We start from the raw sequence: 17,894 nt of genomic DNA, 5'->3' as shown, positions 1-17,894 counted from the left end.
TTATGCATAATTGACCGTAGCCTACTCAGCGCCCTTCGCTCAGCTACCGATGTTAAACTCTCCAGTACTTTGCCCACGACAGAGCCCGCCTTCCTTACCAGCTTATTAAGACGTGAGGCGTCCCTCTTCTTAATGCTTCCTCCCCAACACGCCACCACAAAGAAGAGGGCGCTCTCCACAACTGACCTATAGAACATCTTCAGCATCTCACTACAGACATTGAATGACGCCAACCTTCTTAGGAAATATGTCTTTAGCTTTTATGCTGTCTTTGACTTCCATTGTTAGCTACAGTTGCCTCATCCTCCCTTTAGAATACTTCTTCACCACTGGGATGGATTTTTCCTGCACTTTACAAATTCCCCTAGAAACACCAGCCATTGCTGTTTTATCATCGTCCTTGCGAATATCCCCTTCAAATGAACTTTGGCCAGCTCCTCTCTCCAGCCTCTGAAATTCCCTTTATTCCACTGTAATACTGATACATTTCACTTTATCTTCTCCTTCTCAAACTGCAAGGTGAATTCTGTGATATTATGATCACTGCCTCCTAAGGGCTCCTTTACCTTGTTCCCTAACCAAACCTGGGTCATTAAATAACACCCAATCTAGAACTGCCGTTCCCCTAGTGGGCTCAAACACAAACTGCTCTAAAAACCATTTTGTAGGCATTCTATAAATTCACTCCCTTGAGGTCTAGCACCAACCTGATTTTCCCAATCTACCTGCATTTTGAAATTCCCATCACAATTGTAACATTGCCCTTTTTATATGCTTTTTTCTCTCTTCCATTGTAATTCGTAGCCTGGCTAGTCTTTGGAGGCCTGAATATAACTCCCATCAGGGTCTTTCTACCCTTACAATGTCTTAACTCTACCCACAAGGATCCTACATTTTCCGATCCTATGTCACCACTTTCTAAGGATCTGAATTCATTTTTTATCATCAGAGCCACCCACCCCGTCCAGCTACCTACATGTCCTTTCGATACAAGGTGTACCCTTGAGCTCTCAAGTATGATTTATCAGCCATGACTCAGAGATGCCCACATCATCATACATGCCAATCTGTAACTGTGCTATAAGTCCATCGACTTTATTCTGTATACTGTGTGCATTCAAATATAACACCTTCAATACAGTGTTTATCACTCATTTTGATTTTGCCCCTATGTTACACTTCAACTTGTCCCACTAACTTCAATTTTGCCCTATCATCTGCCTGTCCTTCCTCACAGTCTCACTATACACTGCATATAGTTGCATACCAATTGCTCCATCCTCAGCCCTATCATTTTGCTTCCCATTCCCTGCCAAATTAGTTTAAACCCTTCCCAAAAGCCCTAGCAAACATGCCTGAAAGGATATTGGTCCCCCTTGGGTTCAGGTTGTAACTTGTCCTGTTTCTATAGGCCTACCTTCCCCAGAAGAGATCAGAGTGATCAAGCAATCTGAAACCCAACTCCCTGCACTAATTCATCTGTCAGATCATCTTATTCTTACCCTCACTGGCACGTGGCACAGACAGCAAATCAAAGGTTACTACAATAGAGCTGCTTTTCAGCTTTCTGCTCAAATCCCCATATTCTCTCTTCAGGACCTCCTCCCTTTTCCTACCTACGTCGATGGCACCGTTGTGTAACACAACTTCAAGCTGTTCACCCTCACCCTTTAGAATGCTGTGAACCCACTGAGATATCTCTGACCCTGGCACCTTGGAAGCACCATACAATCCAGGTGGCTCTTTCACGTCCACAGAACCTGCACTCTGCTCCTATAATTACGAAATCCCCTGTCAACACCGGACTTCTCTTCTCCCCACTTCCGTTCTGAGCCCCAGAGCCCGACTCAGTGCCAGAGACCCAGTCGTTGTGGCTTCCACCACTAGGCCATTCCCCCCGAACAGTATCCAAAGTAGTATACTTATTACTGTCTTTTATATATATGATTTCTGCATATCAACATACCTACGCATTTGTCCCAGGTGCAACACCTTGATGCAGTCTCGAAGAAGTTCTGCTTCATTTATGAGGAGACCTGCTATGTCACGAAAGGCTTACAAATTTCTCTCGTTTTAAGGTAGAGAGCATTCTGACTGATTGCATCATATTCTGGTCTGCACAGGGTTGGAAAAAGCTGAAGAAAGCTGCAAACTCAGCAGGTTCCACCAAGGACACCATTCTCCCCAGCACTGATGACATTTTCAAGAGATGATGTCAAGAAGGCAGCATCCATCATTAAGGACCTCTATCACCCAGGACAGGCCTTCTTGTCATTGCCACCATTAAGGAGGAAGTACAGGAGCCTGAAGACACACACTCAACATGAGAGGAGCAGCTTCTTCCTTTATGCCATCAGATTTCTGAATGGTCAATGAACCCTTGTACACTACTTCATTAATTTTTTCTCATCTCTTATTTGATTTAGTCATAGAGTCATAGAACAGTATAGAATAAAAACAGGTCTTTTGGCCCATCTAGTCCATGCTGAACCACTAATCTGCCTAATTCCATCGACCCGCACCTGGAACATAGCCTCCATACTCTTCTGTACATGTACCGATTCAAATTTCTCTTTAATGCTGAAATTGACCCCACATCCACCTAGCAGCTTATCCCACACTCTCACCATCCTCTGAGTGAAGAAATTCCCCCTCATGTTCCCCTTAAACATTTCACCTTTCACCCTTAACCCATGACCTCTAGTTGTAGTCTCACCCAAACTCAGTGGAAAAAGCCTTCTTGCATTTATCTTATCTATACCTCTCATAATTTTGTATAACTCTATGAAATCCCCCCTCAGTCTTTTACATTCTAAGGAATAAAGTCCCAACTTATTCAGCCTATAACTCAGGTCCTCAAATCCTGGCACGATCCTTGTAAATTTTGTCTGCACTCTTCCAATCTTATTTACATATTTCCTGTAGGTTGGTGAAGAAAACTGCACGCTATACTCCAAATTAGACCTCACCAACGTCTTGTACAACTTCAACACAATGTCCCAGCTCCTTGTAAAAGCCAATGTGCCAAAAGCCCTCCTTACGACCCTATTTACCTGTGACACCACTTTCAAGGAATTATGGATCAGTATTCCCAGATCTAGACGTACAAAACTCAGCAGGTCGGGCAGCATCCGTTGAAAGAAGCAGTCAACGTTTTGGGTCTTGACCCTTCGCCAGGACTTCCCAGATCTATCTGTCCTACTGCACTCCTTAGAGCTCTACTGCTCATCATGTCCTGGTTGGTCCTCCTAAGGTGCAAAACCTCACACTTTATTGAATTAAATTTTATCTGCCATTTTCCAGCTGGTCCAGATGCCGCTGCAAGCTTTGATACTCTTCCTTGCTGGCCACTGCACCCCCAAACTTGGTGTCATATGCAAATTTGCTGATCTAGTTTACCACATTATCATAGATCACTGACACAGATGACAAACAACAGTGGACCCAGGACCGATCCCTGTGGCACCCCACTAGTCATGATCTCCAGACAAAGAGGCAACCATCTACTACCGCTCTCTGGCTTATCCACTCTAATTTACCTCAAGACAGCAAACACCTGCTCCTCTATAATCCGTATAGGGTCCATGACTGTAGAAACATAGAAACATAGAAAACCTACAGCACAATACAGGCCCGTTGGCCCACAAAGTTGTGCTGAAAATGTCCTTACCTTAGAAATTACTAGGCTTATTCATAGCCCTCTATTTTACTCAGCTCCATGTACCTATCCAAAAGTCTCTTAAAAGATCCGATCGTATCCGCCTCCACCACCATTGCCGGCAGCCCATTCCACACACTCACCACTCTGAGTAAAAAACTTACTCCTGACATCTCATCTGTACCTACTCCCCAGCACCTTAAGCCCGTGTCCTCCTGTGGCAACCATTTCAGCCCTGGAAAAAAGCCTTTGACTATCCACACGATCAATGCTTCTCATCATCTTGTACACCTCTATCAGGTCACCTCTCATCCTCTGTCGCTCCAAGGAGAAAAGGCTGAGTCCACTCAACCTGTTCTCATAAGACATGCTCCCCAATCCAGGCAACATCCTTGTAAATTTCCTCTGCACACTTTCAATGGCTTCCACATCCTTCCTGTAGTGAGGTGACCAGAACTGAGCACAGTACTCCAAGTGGGGTCTGACCAGGGTCCTGCTGCATTGTCTCACATCTATGGACTCTGTGTCCATCTTCCAAGTAAGTACAGATGCAAAAAGTCTGTTTAAGATCTGTTGCATCTCTTTGGCTCCAGGCATACATTCTCACTCTGATCTTCCAGAGGACCAATTTTGTCCCTTGCTGTCCCTTTGCTCTTAATATATCTGTAGAAGCCCATAGGATTCTCCTTCACCTTGTCTGCTAGAGCAACCTTATGACTTTTAGCTTTCTTGATTTCTATCTTAAGTATTCTCTAGCATTTCTTATATTCCTCAAGAACCTCATTATTTCCTACCTGCCTCTACCCACTATGCACCTCCATTTTCTTAACCAGGGTCTCAATATCTCTCAAAAACCAAGGATTCCTAAACCTGTTATCTTTGCCTTTTTTTTCTGGCAGGAATAGACAAACTCTACTCTCAAAACATCACTTTTGAAGGCCTTCCACTTACCAAGTACACTTTTGCCAGAAAACAACCTGTCCCAATCCACACTTACCAGCTCCTTTCTGATACCATTAAAATTGACCTTTCTCCAATTTAGAATCTCAGCCTGAGGACCAGGCCTATCCTTTTCCATAATTACCTGGAAACTATTGGAATTATGATGACTAGGTGCAAAATGTTCCCCTACATAAATGTCTGACACCTGCCGTATCTCATTCTCGAATAGGAGATCTAGTAGTACACACTCTCTCTAGTTGGGACTTCTATCTGCTGATTAAAGAAACTTTTCTGAATACATTTGACAGAAATCCCATCCAGCCCAGTCCCAGTCAATGTGCAAAGTTAAAATAATCTACTATTACGACCTTTCGTTTTGACCTCTATAAATTTGCTCCTCTAAATCCCGCAGAACATTGGGTGATCTATAATATAATCCTATTAACATGGTCATACCTTTCGTTTTCCTCAGTTCTACCACTAAAGCCAAATGAGATGAGCTCTCCAGTCTGTCCTGACAGAGCACTGGTGTGACTTATTTATCTATTTATTTATTGAGCTACTGCACAGAATAGACCTTTCAAGCCACACCGCCCAGCAATCTGCTGATTTAATCTGAGCCTAATCACAGGACAATTTACAGTGACCAATTAACCTACCAACCGTATGTCTTCGGACTGTGGGAGGAAACTGGAGCACCTGGAGGAAAGCCATGTGGTCACGGGGGTAACATATAAAATCCTTACAGGCAGCGGTGAGAATTGACACTTGGTTGTCGATACTGTAAAGTGTTGTGCTAACCTCTATGCTACCATGCTGCCCCTGACTATAATGCCCTCTCTCCCCCTTTAACTCCTTCTGCTCTATCACTTCTAAAACAATGGAACCCCGGAACAGAGAGCTGGCAGTCCTGCCCCTCCTGCAACCAAGTCTCACTAATGGCTACAATGTCATAATTCCACCTGTTGTTGCATGCTCTAAGCTCATCCGTCTTTCCTACAACACTCCTTGTATTGAAATATACACAGCTCAGGACATTGGTCCCACTGTGCTCGAAATTTTGATCCTTCACTTTGAATATAACCTTAACATTTTCTCCAGAACCACTCCACAATCTGCTCTGGCATTCTTGTTCCCATCCCCCTGAAACTCTAATTTAATGCCCCCCTCCTCCCCACCACCTAGCAAACCTTCCTGCTCGGATATTCGTCCCCTTCCAGTTCAGGGTCAGGTGCAACTTCTGTCTAGGTCCCACTTGCCCTGGAGTAGAGCTCAAAGATACAAAACTCTGAAGCCCTCTCTCCTGCACCAACTCCTTAGCCACGTGTTAAACTACATGCTCTGCCTATTTTTTTTTTGCCTCAGTAGCCCATGGCATGGGTAGCAATCCTGAGATCACAACCCTGGAGATTCTGTCCATTAAGTTAGCAACTATATCCCAAACTCACTTTGCAGGATCTCATCACCCCTCCGACCCATGTCATTGGGACCGGTGTGGACCAATTTCATTATATATATATATTTATTGTTCTTTTAATTATGTGCTGGAATGTACTGCTGCCACAAAACAACATACTTCACGATATTTGCCAGTGATATTAAACCTGATTCTCATTCTGATTCAAACACTTTGGGAAGTGTGATAAAACTGGAGCACCCAGAGGAAACCCACAGAGTCACGGGGGAGCTTGCAGACTCCACACAGACAGTGTCGGAGATCAGGATTAAACCCAGGTCACAGGTGTTCTATCCAATACCATTCCATACTGACAGCCACCACCAAAATAAGCACCCCACACGCTATGTGCAATGTGTCTGATTGCAGCCAGGAGATTAAGCCTCGGCTCTAAGGGCAGCTCCCTTGGCTATGCCAGTAGCTCATTGGTTCAAGCCATTTACCTGCAGACTGGGAATGAGAAAATGCTGTACTGTCCAAGGGGCTGCCCCGGGAATGAGATCTTAAACCGAGGTCATACATGTCCTGTCTAGACGACTTTAAGGACCTCATTAGGTTACTTGAAGAGCAGAGTTGTTCCATTCTCCTGACATACCACGAAACCCATTCCTCTTTCACCCTAAGTACCAAACGTCTCTTTTCCCCAAATTACCTACAATCTTTCATTCCTCCTGCAAACTATACCCCAACTTTCAAATCACCTTCTTTTAACATTTTCTAAAGCTCCTCCTACTCATAATCCAACCTCCTATATTATTCTCTAAAGTTATTTCCTCAAGCCACTTCCTCATATCTTGTCCCAAAAATCCCTCCCTCATTCCCTTAGAGCCCTTATGATATCCCAGCTCCCACAATCTCCGATATTAGATTTTCCAGTCCTCTCTCTCATATCCTAAATCCAAAATCCCTGCAGAAATACCCGGGATATTGTTTGAAACCTTTGTAACCAATGCCCGTAGTATGCCTACACTCTTTAAAACCACTGGCCTGGATGTATAGGAGGGAGGGAAGGATTTGGACTGGGGTTGGAGATGGGCCACACTGATTAAGAGGTTTTCTACAGCACAAGAGATTCTGCAGGTGCTGGAAATCCCGAGTAATGCACACTAAATTCTGGAGGAACTCAGCAGGTGAGGAAGCATCTATGCAGAGGAATGTTGGATTAAACTGTTTATTTGTCATTAGCTTGGCATTTTTTATAACTACTTATACACATGCAACTGTTTCCTTGTGGCCACTGTATATATATATGCAATGTTTCAGTGTGTCCCCTAGTGGTTATAGTTCTTTGTAACATTCTGGAAGTTTTTCTAGTTTTATTTGAATTATTTGAATAGGGGCTATCTGATTGGTTGACTCTTATCTACAAATTTGAATGGGCTGTTTCTTATCTATGGGGTATAAAAAGAATTGACCATGAAGCCTCACAATCTCTTTTGCTTCCTCTCTCCCTTCACCTACTAGAGCTCTATCACTATCCACTTTCAATTTCCTTTGTTCTACAAACTCTTAATAAAACAATTGTGAAGCAACAAGTTTTATGCCTTCTTCCTGACTTCTGAAAGAACCTGGATTAAAAACAGCAGAATCCAACAGGAATACAGAGTTGACTTTTCGGCCTGAAACCTTTCATCAGGGCTGCGGCAGTGTCTCGGCTCGAAACATCGACTGCTTATTCCTCTTCATAGATGCTGCCTGGCCTGCTGAGCTCCTCCAGCATTTTGTGTGTGTTAGGAGGTGTTCTGCCTTCTTTGTTTACAGCTGTGGATCTCTTCCCTTTGTTACTATGCCAGCAAGCTCACAGTTCGATAAGCATGGAGACTCCTGAAACACTCCTGGGAGACCTGGGCATTGCCAAAACTGGCATCAGCTGGGGTGTTTTTTTTTCATTATTTGCTCTCTCTCTCTCTCACTCAATTGCAAATTCAATCACCTTTCAACTTGATTCCATTTTACTGATACACTCCTACAGAGGGGTGGTCACTCTGGAATGGATGCACCTGGCTGAAGTGCACAATTGGGCAAAAATTCTGAGTTGGGGAAAGCACGAGAAACTGAAAAAAATGGGCATCAGTCCTCAATTCCCAGTGATGCCACAGAGGAGCAGAAGGCTGACGGAGTAAAGATGAAGCATGGCTCCAGGTGGCTTACTACCAATGTGTGTAAAATCATACAAAATACACAATATAATTCACAATGCCGTGGGAGACTGTGGCATGGTATTGCAATTGAACTTTGATTCCCTTCCTCCAGCACCTTCCACAGTCCAAACCCTCTCCCTATCCATTAATCCTCCCCCATCTCCTGTATCACACTCTAACCCCAATCTAAACCTGGCATTCAATGGCATTGCTATCTCTGCATCCCCATCGTCAGCATGGTAGTGTTTAATACTACCCAGAAACTCAACTGGACCTCCTCCAAAAACTGGCTCCAAGATCAGATCAGGAATATCCAGGGACAAATAACTCACCAACGAACTCCCCACAGCCTTTCCACCATCAACAAGGTACAAGTCAGGGGTCATCGACAAGGTACAGGTCAGCAGTGTTGCTACGCAGACAAGTGGATGACCTCAGTCCATCAATACTCAAGGCAAAGCAGCCAAATTTATTAGCAACATGTGACAGTCTAGAGATGCATTCTCACTATACTGTCCATAAGGCTACAGCATGGTGGTGTAGGGGTGGTATGGTAGTTTAGAGGTGGCAAGGTAGCCACCAAATACTAACAACTGCATTTGGCCTTGGACCTGCATCTAAGTTATTGCCACACACCACAAACAGCTGCTAGCTTTGAACTGTTACGGAGTAATACAGCATGGAAAGAGGTCTTTTGGTCCAACTTATCAATGCCCATGAAGATGCAGCTCTAAGCTTTTGCCTGCATTTGGCCCATATCCCCCTAAACCTTTCCTGTCCATGTACTTACTCCAGCAATGGTGCCAGAGTTCACTGTACACTAACATTCTTACTGGCCATTCTCCTTGCTCTTCCTTGTCAATGTTTAATCCAGTTCGCCACCTTCCCTAGGATCCCATTCAAAGTTCAAAGTAAATTTTATGTTACCATGTACAACCCTGAGATTTATTTTTTCATGGACTTTCACAATAAGTACAAAGAAACCACAAAAAAACAAACAAATTAATGATAGTAAATAAACAGAGATAAATATGGAGAACATGAGATGAAGAGTCCTTGAAAGTGAATCCATTGGCAATGAGATCTGCTCAGTGATGGAGGTGAGTGAAGTTATCCCCTCTGATTTAAGATTCCTGGTGTTTGAGGAGTAATAACTGTTCCTGAACTGGTGGCGTGGGTACCTCTTTCCTGATTATGAGAGCAGTGAGAAGAGGGCATTGCCTGGATGATGGGGGTCTTTGATGATGATGCTGCTGCTTTCCTGCATCAACACTCCTAGTAGATGTGCTCAAAAGTGAGGAGGGCTTTACCCATGACCCTGCCAATACTTTTCATAGGCTTTTCCATTCATTACACAGCATGCCACACATACTGACTGCCCGAGAGTAACTCAAGTTATTTTTGAATAATTACTTACGTAACTAAGATTTTTACTGCTATGCTGTAGGTATTTCATTTTAGCAGTTTTGTCTGTTCTGCTTTCAGCGTGTTTGGGTTTGAGGCTTGTTATTCAACTTAGTGATGAGCTGTCAGCCAGTCAGGATAGTGGAATTGGTAGAAGGTTCTGGAGAATGCTGGGTTGAAGGTCTTTGTTGGCGCGAGCTGGGAGAAGCCAGGAGGGAAGATGGCTGAGGATGCACAGGCGCTTTGTGCAGATGAATGGCTTCAAGGAGGAAGGACTAAGATTCCCGTGGGAGAGCCCATTTGTTCGAGACGGATTTCGAGTGACAGTCAGAAGGTGGTGTATGCTTTTGTGCAGACTGAGGATCCAGTGCAAGAGTGATGGACAAGCAGACAAGTTCAAGATGAGCTCCAACTTCAGTGCACACTGGACTGTTTATGCGTAATGGGACCTTTTGTTTTTTTCTTTCATTTAATAAGAGTTTGCTTAAACAAACATTCTTAAATATACTTCTTTATAATTGTATGCAGTGTAGGATCTGTTATTTCGTACCAGGGGCAGTAACTCACACGGCATTCACACAAACCGGGGTTTGGGTGGGTGAGACATCCCAACCTCATGCATCTGGTGGCAGCAAAGTTGTGTGAAGCCGGGGAGAGGTGGGTTTATCGCCACAGAATCCAATGGCTGTCAGAGAGAGGCTAACGAGCCGGTTTTCCAGAGACGCCCAGTAAAAGGGAGTTTCACTTACGCTGTCCCTCAAACTTTGCCAGTCAATTTTCTCTGCACCGAGGCTGGACTGACTGACCTGTAATCAACCATGCCAGCACATTAGCAATTTTCCAGTCCACACCTGTAGTGGAAGATGATGGCTGAAGACTTTTGAGGTTTCATCTCTCATTTCCCAGAGCTTGGGATATATTTTATTGAAGTCTACTTTTGGAGTTTTTTTTATTTTTACGCTATGTCTATCATATTTAATTTCATACTCTTTCTCTTTGCCATCATAGACTTAAAAGCATGGAAATTCAACCATTTGGCTCAACTCTTCCATACTGACCTAGTCCTATTTGCTTTAATTTGGCCCATAGCTCTCTAAACATTTCCAGTCCATATATCTGTCCAGATGTTTTTTACACATTACCCAAACTCCACCATGTATGCTCCAAAGCCTGGCTGCGAAAGGAGTAGGGCTGGGAATAGGGCTAGCAACACCTTCCCATAAAAACCCAGCTCTACAGAAACAGCAACAGACCCTCCAAAAGCATCATCCTTGGGAGAGAAAGGATCTTCAATGAGCTACACATTGAAAATCTGAAAAACTGTCCTGTGCCCTTTATGCTAAGATTCTCCTACGCTGGGGAACATGACTCACAGTATCCCTTCCATCGTTGTTTGATCTTCTCAGATTCGTTGAGCATGGCACCTTGTGCATCTTTCAGCATTCCCATGTGAGGCTGGCATTTTCTCTTTGGTTCTCGTTGGTTTAAGAAGACTGATCCTGTCCTTCCTTTCTTATTTTCCATTTCTACTTCTTCACACATTATCCTGGTAGTTTTCTTTGTCTGACCTCGCGGAACATTGGAAAGCTCGATTGAGGACTGCGACTGCTACCCTTTTCCCCTTAGCTTTGCTTCTTTCCTTTCCTGTGTAATTTTCAGAGTTTCTTCGCTCATCCATTTCAGTCTCTTCTGTGTTTTTGCCTTATGCTGAGTCTTTTTACACACCATGTACAACATTCTTGATACTTCCCCACAATCCCTCTGGTGTCCTATTGGTTGTGTTTAGAGCAGCAAAACAATTGTTCAGGCCATCTTTGAGTTCCGATGCAATGGTTTGAAGATCATATTTTGGTGCTCTGGTGAAAGACTTGCACTTCCTCAACTTTGCTTTGAACTTGCACTTAATAGTCGGTGGCCTGAGCCACAGTCAGCTCCAGGCTTTGTTTTTGTCGACATCATAAAACTTTTCCATTGTTGACTTCTGCAGATACAATCTATTTGGTTTCTGTGTGATCCATTGGGAGAGGTCCAAGTGTATAGTCTTCACTTGTGTCATTGGAAAAACGTGTTTGAGATGAACAAGTTGTTGGTTTTTCAGAAATCGACTAAACGTTGTCTAGCCTCATTTCTGATACCCAGTCTATATTTCCCACCTTCTTGACCATCCTTTCCACTTCCAACTTTTGCATTCCAATCTCCCATAGTTATCAATAGATTTGCATGTTCCATCAGGTTCAGCCTGCACTTGCTGAAGTGGAAGTGACCTACTTCATCTTCTTCTGCATCTGTTGTCTGTGCATGTATTTGTAGGATGATAATGTTGATAGGTCTTCCTTGTAGATGAATTGAGATTAGGTGATTGCTGACTGCATTGCATTTTAATACAGCTCCAGCCAGTTTCTTCGTGACTATGAATGTGACCCTGTTTCTCCTGTATTTGTCATTTTTGGCATAGTATATCCAGTGTAGACCAGATTGAAACTGTCCCATACAAGTCCACTTCAGCTTGCTGATTACGAGTAAGTCAATCTGCAAGCATTTCATTTAATCTTTCACTGCCTCCATCTTCCCCTGAGTCATGCTGCATACATTCCATGTACCTAAAATCAACGTATTTTTGCAGCTTCATTTTGTGCCCAAGAACACCAGCAATGGAAGATTCTGAAGGCTTTACTTGAACCACATCATAATCTCGGCCTTACTCTCAAGGGTCATCAGCTTGTTGAGCTTCTTCCAACCTGGGGGTCTCATCTTCCAGCGTGAAGTCATATTTTACTTTTGTTTTACTGTAGTTATCCATGGGGTTTTCGTGGCAAGATATGGAAGTAGATTGCCAGGCCTTTCTTCTGCACAGATACTGCCGCTGCCCAGGTGGGTGGTATGTCTTAATTTGACACCTCAGCTCGCTGATACCTGTCTGTCATGGGAGACCCTGCCAGCAGATGAACTGCCGATGACTTAACTAACAGCATTATTGATGCACACAAGCCCTCATGGCATGACAAGCCGACAAACCGTGTTCAAAGTGTTAGAAGAGCAAACAAAAGATGGAAGGAACACTGTGAGTCATTATACCAGAAAGATCAACTGGATCAGGAGTATCATCCAATATCTTGCAATCAGGAGCCGATAGTGATGAAGGAAGAAGTTGAAGCAGCTTTAAAAGCTCTATCAAAGAACAAAGTGCCTGGCATTGGTGGAATTCCAAATAAAATACTACAGCAATCAGACGCAGCTGTTGAACTGGCGGCACTCTGCCAGCTGATCTGGAGAAAAACGTCATGGCCAAGTGAACGGAGGAAATCAGCGTTTTTACCAATATTAAAGAAAGGTGATCCAACAGAGTGTGAAAATTATCATACAATTGCCTTCATTCCTCAGTCAGCAAGAAGACTTATCTACAGCGGGAGCTTTGTAAGATGCAAGCAGGTTTCAGGAAAGGAAGAGGAACAAGAGACATTGTTGCACATGCTGGACGAATTCTTGAGAAGACAAAAGAATACCAGAAGGACATCTATATGTGCTTTATTGACTACAGCTAGGCCTTCATTGCATTGATCATGACAAGCCATGGATCACATTAAGACACAGGGATGAACCAGAACATTTGATTGTCCTTATGCGCAATCTTTACATCCATCAAGAAGCTTCAATTTGAACAAAACAAGGAGAAACAGAATGGTTCAGCATCCGTAAAAGGGTACAACAAGGCTTCATTCTGTCCCCTGCCTGTTTAATTTGGACACTGGGCAAATCTTCAGAGAAGCAGGAGTATATGAGGAGAATCAAGAGGTGAGAATTGGTGGCAGAATCATCAATAACCTTCGTTATGCTGGTGACATGACAATAATGGCTGAAAACGAAGAGGACCTGAAGCAACTGCTAACGAGCATCAGGGAACGTAGCCTCAAGTTGGGTCTGCACCTTATCCTGAAGAAGACTAAGATTGTGTCTACTGGCAGCACAACCAAGTTCAATCTCGATGGAGAGGAAATTGAAGCAGTTGACAGTTGCAGCTAACTTGGATCAATAATTAACACTAAAGTTGTAATCAGTCAAGAAATCCAATGACGAATTGCCTTCGGCAGAGCAGCCATGAAGGATTTAGAGAAGGTTCTTGGGAACAGGGATCTATCTCCATATACAAAGACTCAACTTGTGCAGGCGATGGTGTTCTCAACGATATATGGATGTGAAAGCTGGACGGTGAAGATGAAGTGTATTAACGCCTTTAAACTGTGGTGCTGGAGAAAAATACTATGCACCTCACGGACCTCTCACAGAACAAACGAATCGGTCCTCAATGAGATCAAACCAAGTCTCTCTTGACAAGACTCCGCCTGTTGTACTTTGGGCAAATCATGGGAACAAGCAGCTCCCTGGAAAAAGATATGGCAAAGTGGAAGGACAATGGAAGAGAGAATCAGATGGATGGACACGATAAGGACAGCTATGAACATGAAGTTATCAACAATGAGTGTCCTTCGTGAGGATTGAAACTCATTTAGTGGAATTATCTATAGGGTCACTATGAGTCGACGACGACTCGATGGCACTTAACAACACTGTGGAAAAAGACTGTGACCATTCATATTATCTATGTCCCTTGTGATTTTGTGAACTTCCATAAGGTCACCCCTCTGCTTTGTTTGCTCCAGGGAAAGCAGTCCCAGCCCATCCAGAGCAACACAAACAAAATGCTGGAGAAACTCAGCAGGCCAGGCAGCATCTATGGAAAGGAATAAACAGTTAACATTTCAGGCCGCGACCCATCATCAGAACTAGAAAGGAAGGGGGAAGATGCCAGAATAAGGAGATGGGGGGAAGAGGAAGGAGGACAAACTGGAAGGCAATAGTTGAAACCAGGTGGCTGGAAAAGCTAAAGGGCTGGAGAAGAAGGAATCTGATAGGAGAGGAGGGTGGACCATGGGAGAAAGAGGAGGAAGAGGAGCACTGGGGGAAGTGATAGGAAAGTGAGGAGAAGAGGCCAAAGTGGGTAATTGAAGAAGAGAGGAGGGGGTAAAGATTACCAAAAGTTGGGAGAAATCGACTTTCATGCATTAGGTTGGAGGATACCTAGCTTATCCAGTCCCTCAAGTATGGTCTCACCAGTGTCTTGTCCATCTGTAACATGATATCCCAATTTTTGTACTCATTGCTGCTTCCATTTGGTACCTTAGACAAGGTATCAAAAACACCTTCTTCAGCACCTTGTCTACCTGCGTCACCACTGTTGGCAACGTACTCATACCCCAGGTCTCCATTCCACAACACTTCCCAGCGCCACGAGAAGAGTCACTGACTGATTTAATTCCCCAAAATGCATCACTTCACATCTATCGGAGTTAAATTCCATCTGCATTCCTTGTCCACTTTCCCAATTTATTTAGATCCTGGTTCAATCTGAAACAACCTTCTTCACAATCCACCCCACCTTCAATCGGCAAACGTTAATTATGCCATCTAATAAAAGTATTATCAAAGGGAAAAGGTGGGTTACTAGCACCTAAAAACCAGTCACTTTGGGCCAATGGGGTTCATCAGCTGTGGTTGGCAGCTCATCTGGAAGGAAAACTCCGATCTGAAACCTCCACTGCCTTGCGGTTATACCCACTCACGAGGAAGGCCGAGGAAACATCTGGAGTTTGAGTCCCTGAGGCAGTCCTATGAAGAGTTTAGCAAGGACTGGCAGCCCCTGCGACGTCACTGGTGTCAAACGGCATCGGATTCTGCTGATCCTTTGCATTCATCAGCTGTGTGGAGAGAAGGAGACTCCTGCATGGACAACAGCTTACTCTCCATGTCATACTGCCCTGGCTTTTGTATATGTAGACAGCTAGGATGTAATGTTAATTATGCCATCATTGAAACTGTTTACCTTTACGACAAACAACAGGGAAGGCAGCCGAAATCCCTGTGGTACAGCACTTGCCACAGGCCTCCAATTTAACAAACCCCCTACTAGAAGCTTCTGCCTCCTTCCACCATGGCAATTCTAGTCAATAAACACACCCCAGATCCCAAATAATCTTACCTTTCAGACTGGTCTGCCAACAAATGAACTCATCAAGCCCTTACTAAAGTACATGCGGACAATGCCTACCACCCTGTTCTTCTTAAAACACAATTAGAAATGAAATGTGTTTCTCATGCACAATCTACCCCCTCCCCCATTGGTCAGACTCTACTTGGAGTATTGTGAGCAGTTTTGGACCCCTTGCGTAAGAAAGGTGATGCTGGCATTGGAGATGGGCCAGAAGAGGTTCACACAAATGATCCCAGGAATGAAAACGTTAACATATAAGGTATGTTGATGGCTCTGGCCTGTACCTGCTGGAATTTAAAAGACTTAGGGGGCATCACATTGAAACATTGCATACTGAAAGGCCTAGACGGAATGGATGTGCAGAGGATGTTTTGAATAGTGAGGCAGTCTAGGACCAGAGGCACAGCCTTAGAATACAAGGATGTCCATTAAGAACAGAGATGATGAGGGATTGCTTTAGTAGGAGGATGTTGGGTCTGTGGAATTCATTGCCACAGACGGCTGTGGCGATTGATACATTCTTGATTAACGAGAGTCAAAGGTTAAGGAGACAAGACAGGAGAAAGGGGTTGAGAGGGATAATAATGGTGGAGAAAACTCAATGGGCTCAATAGTGCAATTCTGTTCCTATGTCTTATGGTCTTTAGTGAAAGCAGGTACAAAGTATTCATTTGGTCTCATGTTCTCCACACTGGGTCTGCCACTAGCCTTACTGATAGTACTGAGTGTATGATGGTGTTGACTGCTGAGCTGTAATCAATAAACAGCAGCCTGACAGAGGTATAACTATTGTCCAGGTAATCCCAGACTGAGTGAAGAGGCTCTGAGGTTGCATCAGCCTTTAGACCTTCTGCGGCGATGGGAAAGTTGCAGTGGGCCCAGGTCCTTGCTTAGGCAGGACTTCATTCTGCCCATGACTTCATCACAGTAGATGTTACATCACTGACTGGTATCACTGCGCAGGATTGCAAACAGCTGCAGAAAATTGCAAACTCAGCCAGCTCCTTCATGGGCACTAGTCTCCCCAGCACCCAGACCACCAGTCTCCCCAGCAGCCAGACCACCAGTCTCCCCAGCACCCAGACCACCCATCTCCCCAGCACCCAGACCACCAGTCTCCCCAGCAGCCAGACCACCAGTCTCCCCAGCACCCAGACCACCAGTCTCCCCAGCACCCAGACCACCCGTCTCCCCAGCACCCAGACCACCCGTCTCCCCAGCCCCCAGAACATCAGTATCCCCAGCACCCAGACCATCAGTCTCCCCAGCAGCCAGACCACCAGTCTCCCCAGCACCCAGACCACCCGTCTCCCCAGCACCCAGACCATCAGTCTCACCGGCACACAGACCATCAGTCTCCCCAGCACCCAGACCACCCATCTCCCCAGCACCCAGACCACCAGTCTCCCCAGCACACAGACCACCAGTCTCCCCAGCACCCAGACCACCCATCTCCCCAGCACCCAGACCACCAGTCTCCCCGGCACACAGACCATCAGTCTTCCCAGCACCCAGACCACTCGTCTCCCCAGCCCCCAGACCATCAGTCTCCCCAGCACCCAGACCATCAGTCTCCCCAGCACCCAGACCACCAGTCTCCCCAGCACCCAGACCATCAGACTCCGCAGCACCCAGACCATCAGTCTCCCCAGCACCCAGACCACCAGTCTCCCCAGCACCCAGACCACCCATCTCCCCAGCACCCAGACCACCAGTCTCCCCGGCACACAGACCATCAGTCTCCCCAGCATCCAGACCACCAGTCACCCCAGCACCCAGACCACCAGTCTCCGCAGCCCCCAGACCATCAGACTCCGCAGCACCCAGACCACCAGTCTCCCCAGCACACAGACCACCAGTCTCCCCAGCACCCAGACCACCAGTCTCCGCAGCACCCAGACCACCAGTCTCGCCAGCACCCAGACCATCAGTCTCCCCAGCATCCAGACCACCAGTCTCCGCAGCACCCAGACCACCAGTCTCCCCAGCACCCAGATCACCAGTCTCCCTAGCACCCAGACCACAATTCTCCCCAGCACCCAGACCACCAGTCTCCCCAGCACCCAGACCAGCAGTCTCCTCAGCACCCAGACCACCCGTCTCCCCAGCACCCAGACCACCAGTCTCCCCAGCCCCCAGAGCACCAGTCTCCGCAGCACCCAGACCACCAGTCTCCCCAGCACCCAGACCACCCATCTCCCCAGCCCCCAGACCATCAGTCTCCACAGCACCCAGACCACCAGTCTC

At 45.4% G+C, this 17,894-nt stretch overlaps 1 protein-coding gene across 2 annotated transcripts in view; it reads right to left on the bottom strand.

Moving 5' to 3' along the window:
* LOC140735870 (CUGBP Elav-like family member 3) overlaps window positions 1-17,894 on the bottom strand; it is a 109,324-nt gene that overhangs the window by 73,915 nt on the left and 17,515 nt on the right. The gene's annotated exons all lie outside the window — the stretch shown is intronic.

This window comes from Hemitrygon akajei, chromosome 11, assembly GCF_048418815.1.
Source record: "Hemitrygon akajei chromosome 11, sHemAka1.3, whole genome shotgun sequence".
NCBI lineage: Eukaryota > Metazoa > Chordata > Chondrichthyes > Myliobatiformes > Dasyatidae > Hemitrygon > Hemitrygon akajei.
Note: the sequence above shows the minus strand (reverse complement) of the source record. Positions and strands in the feature narration are given on the sequence as shown.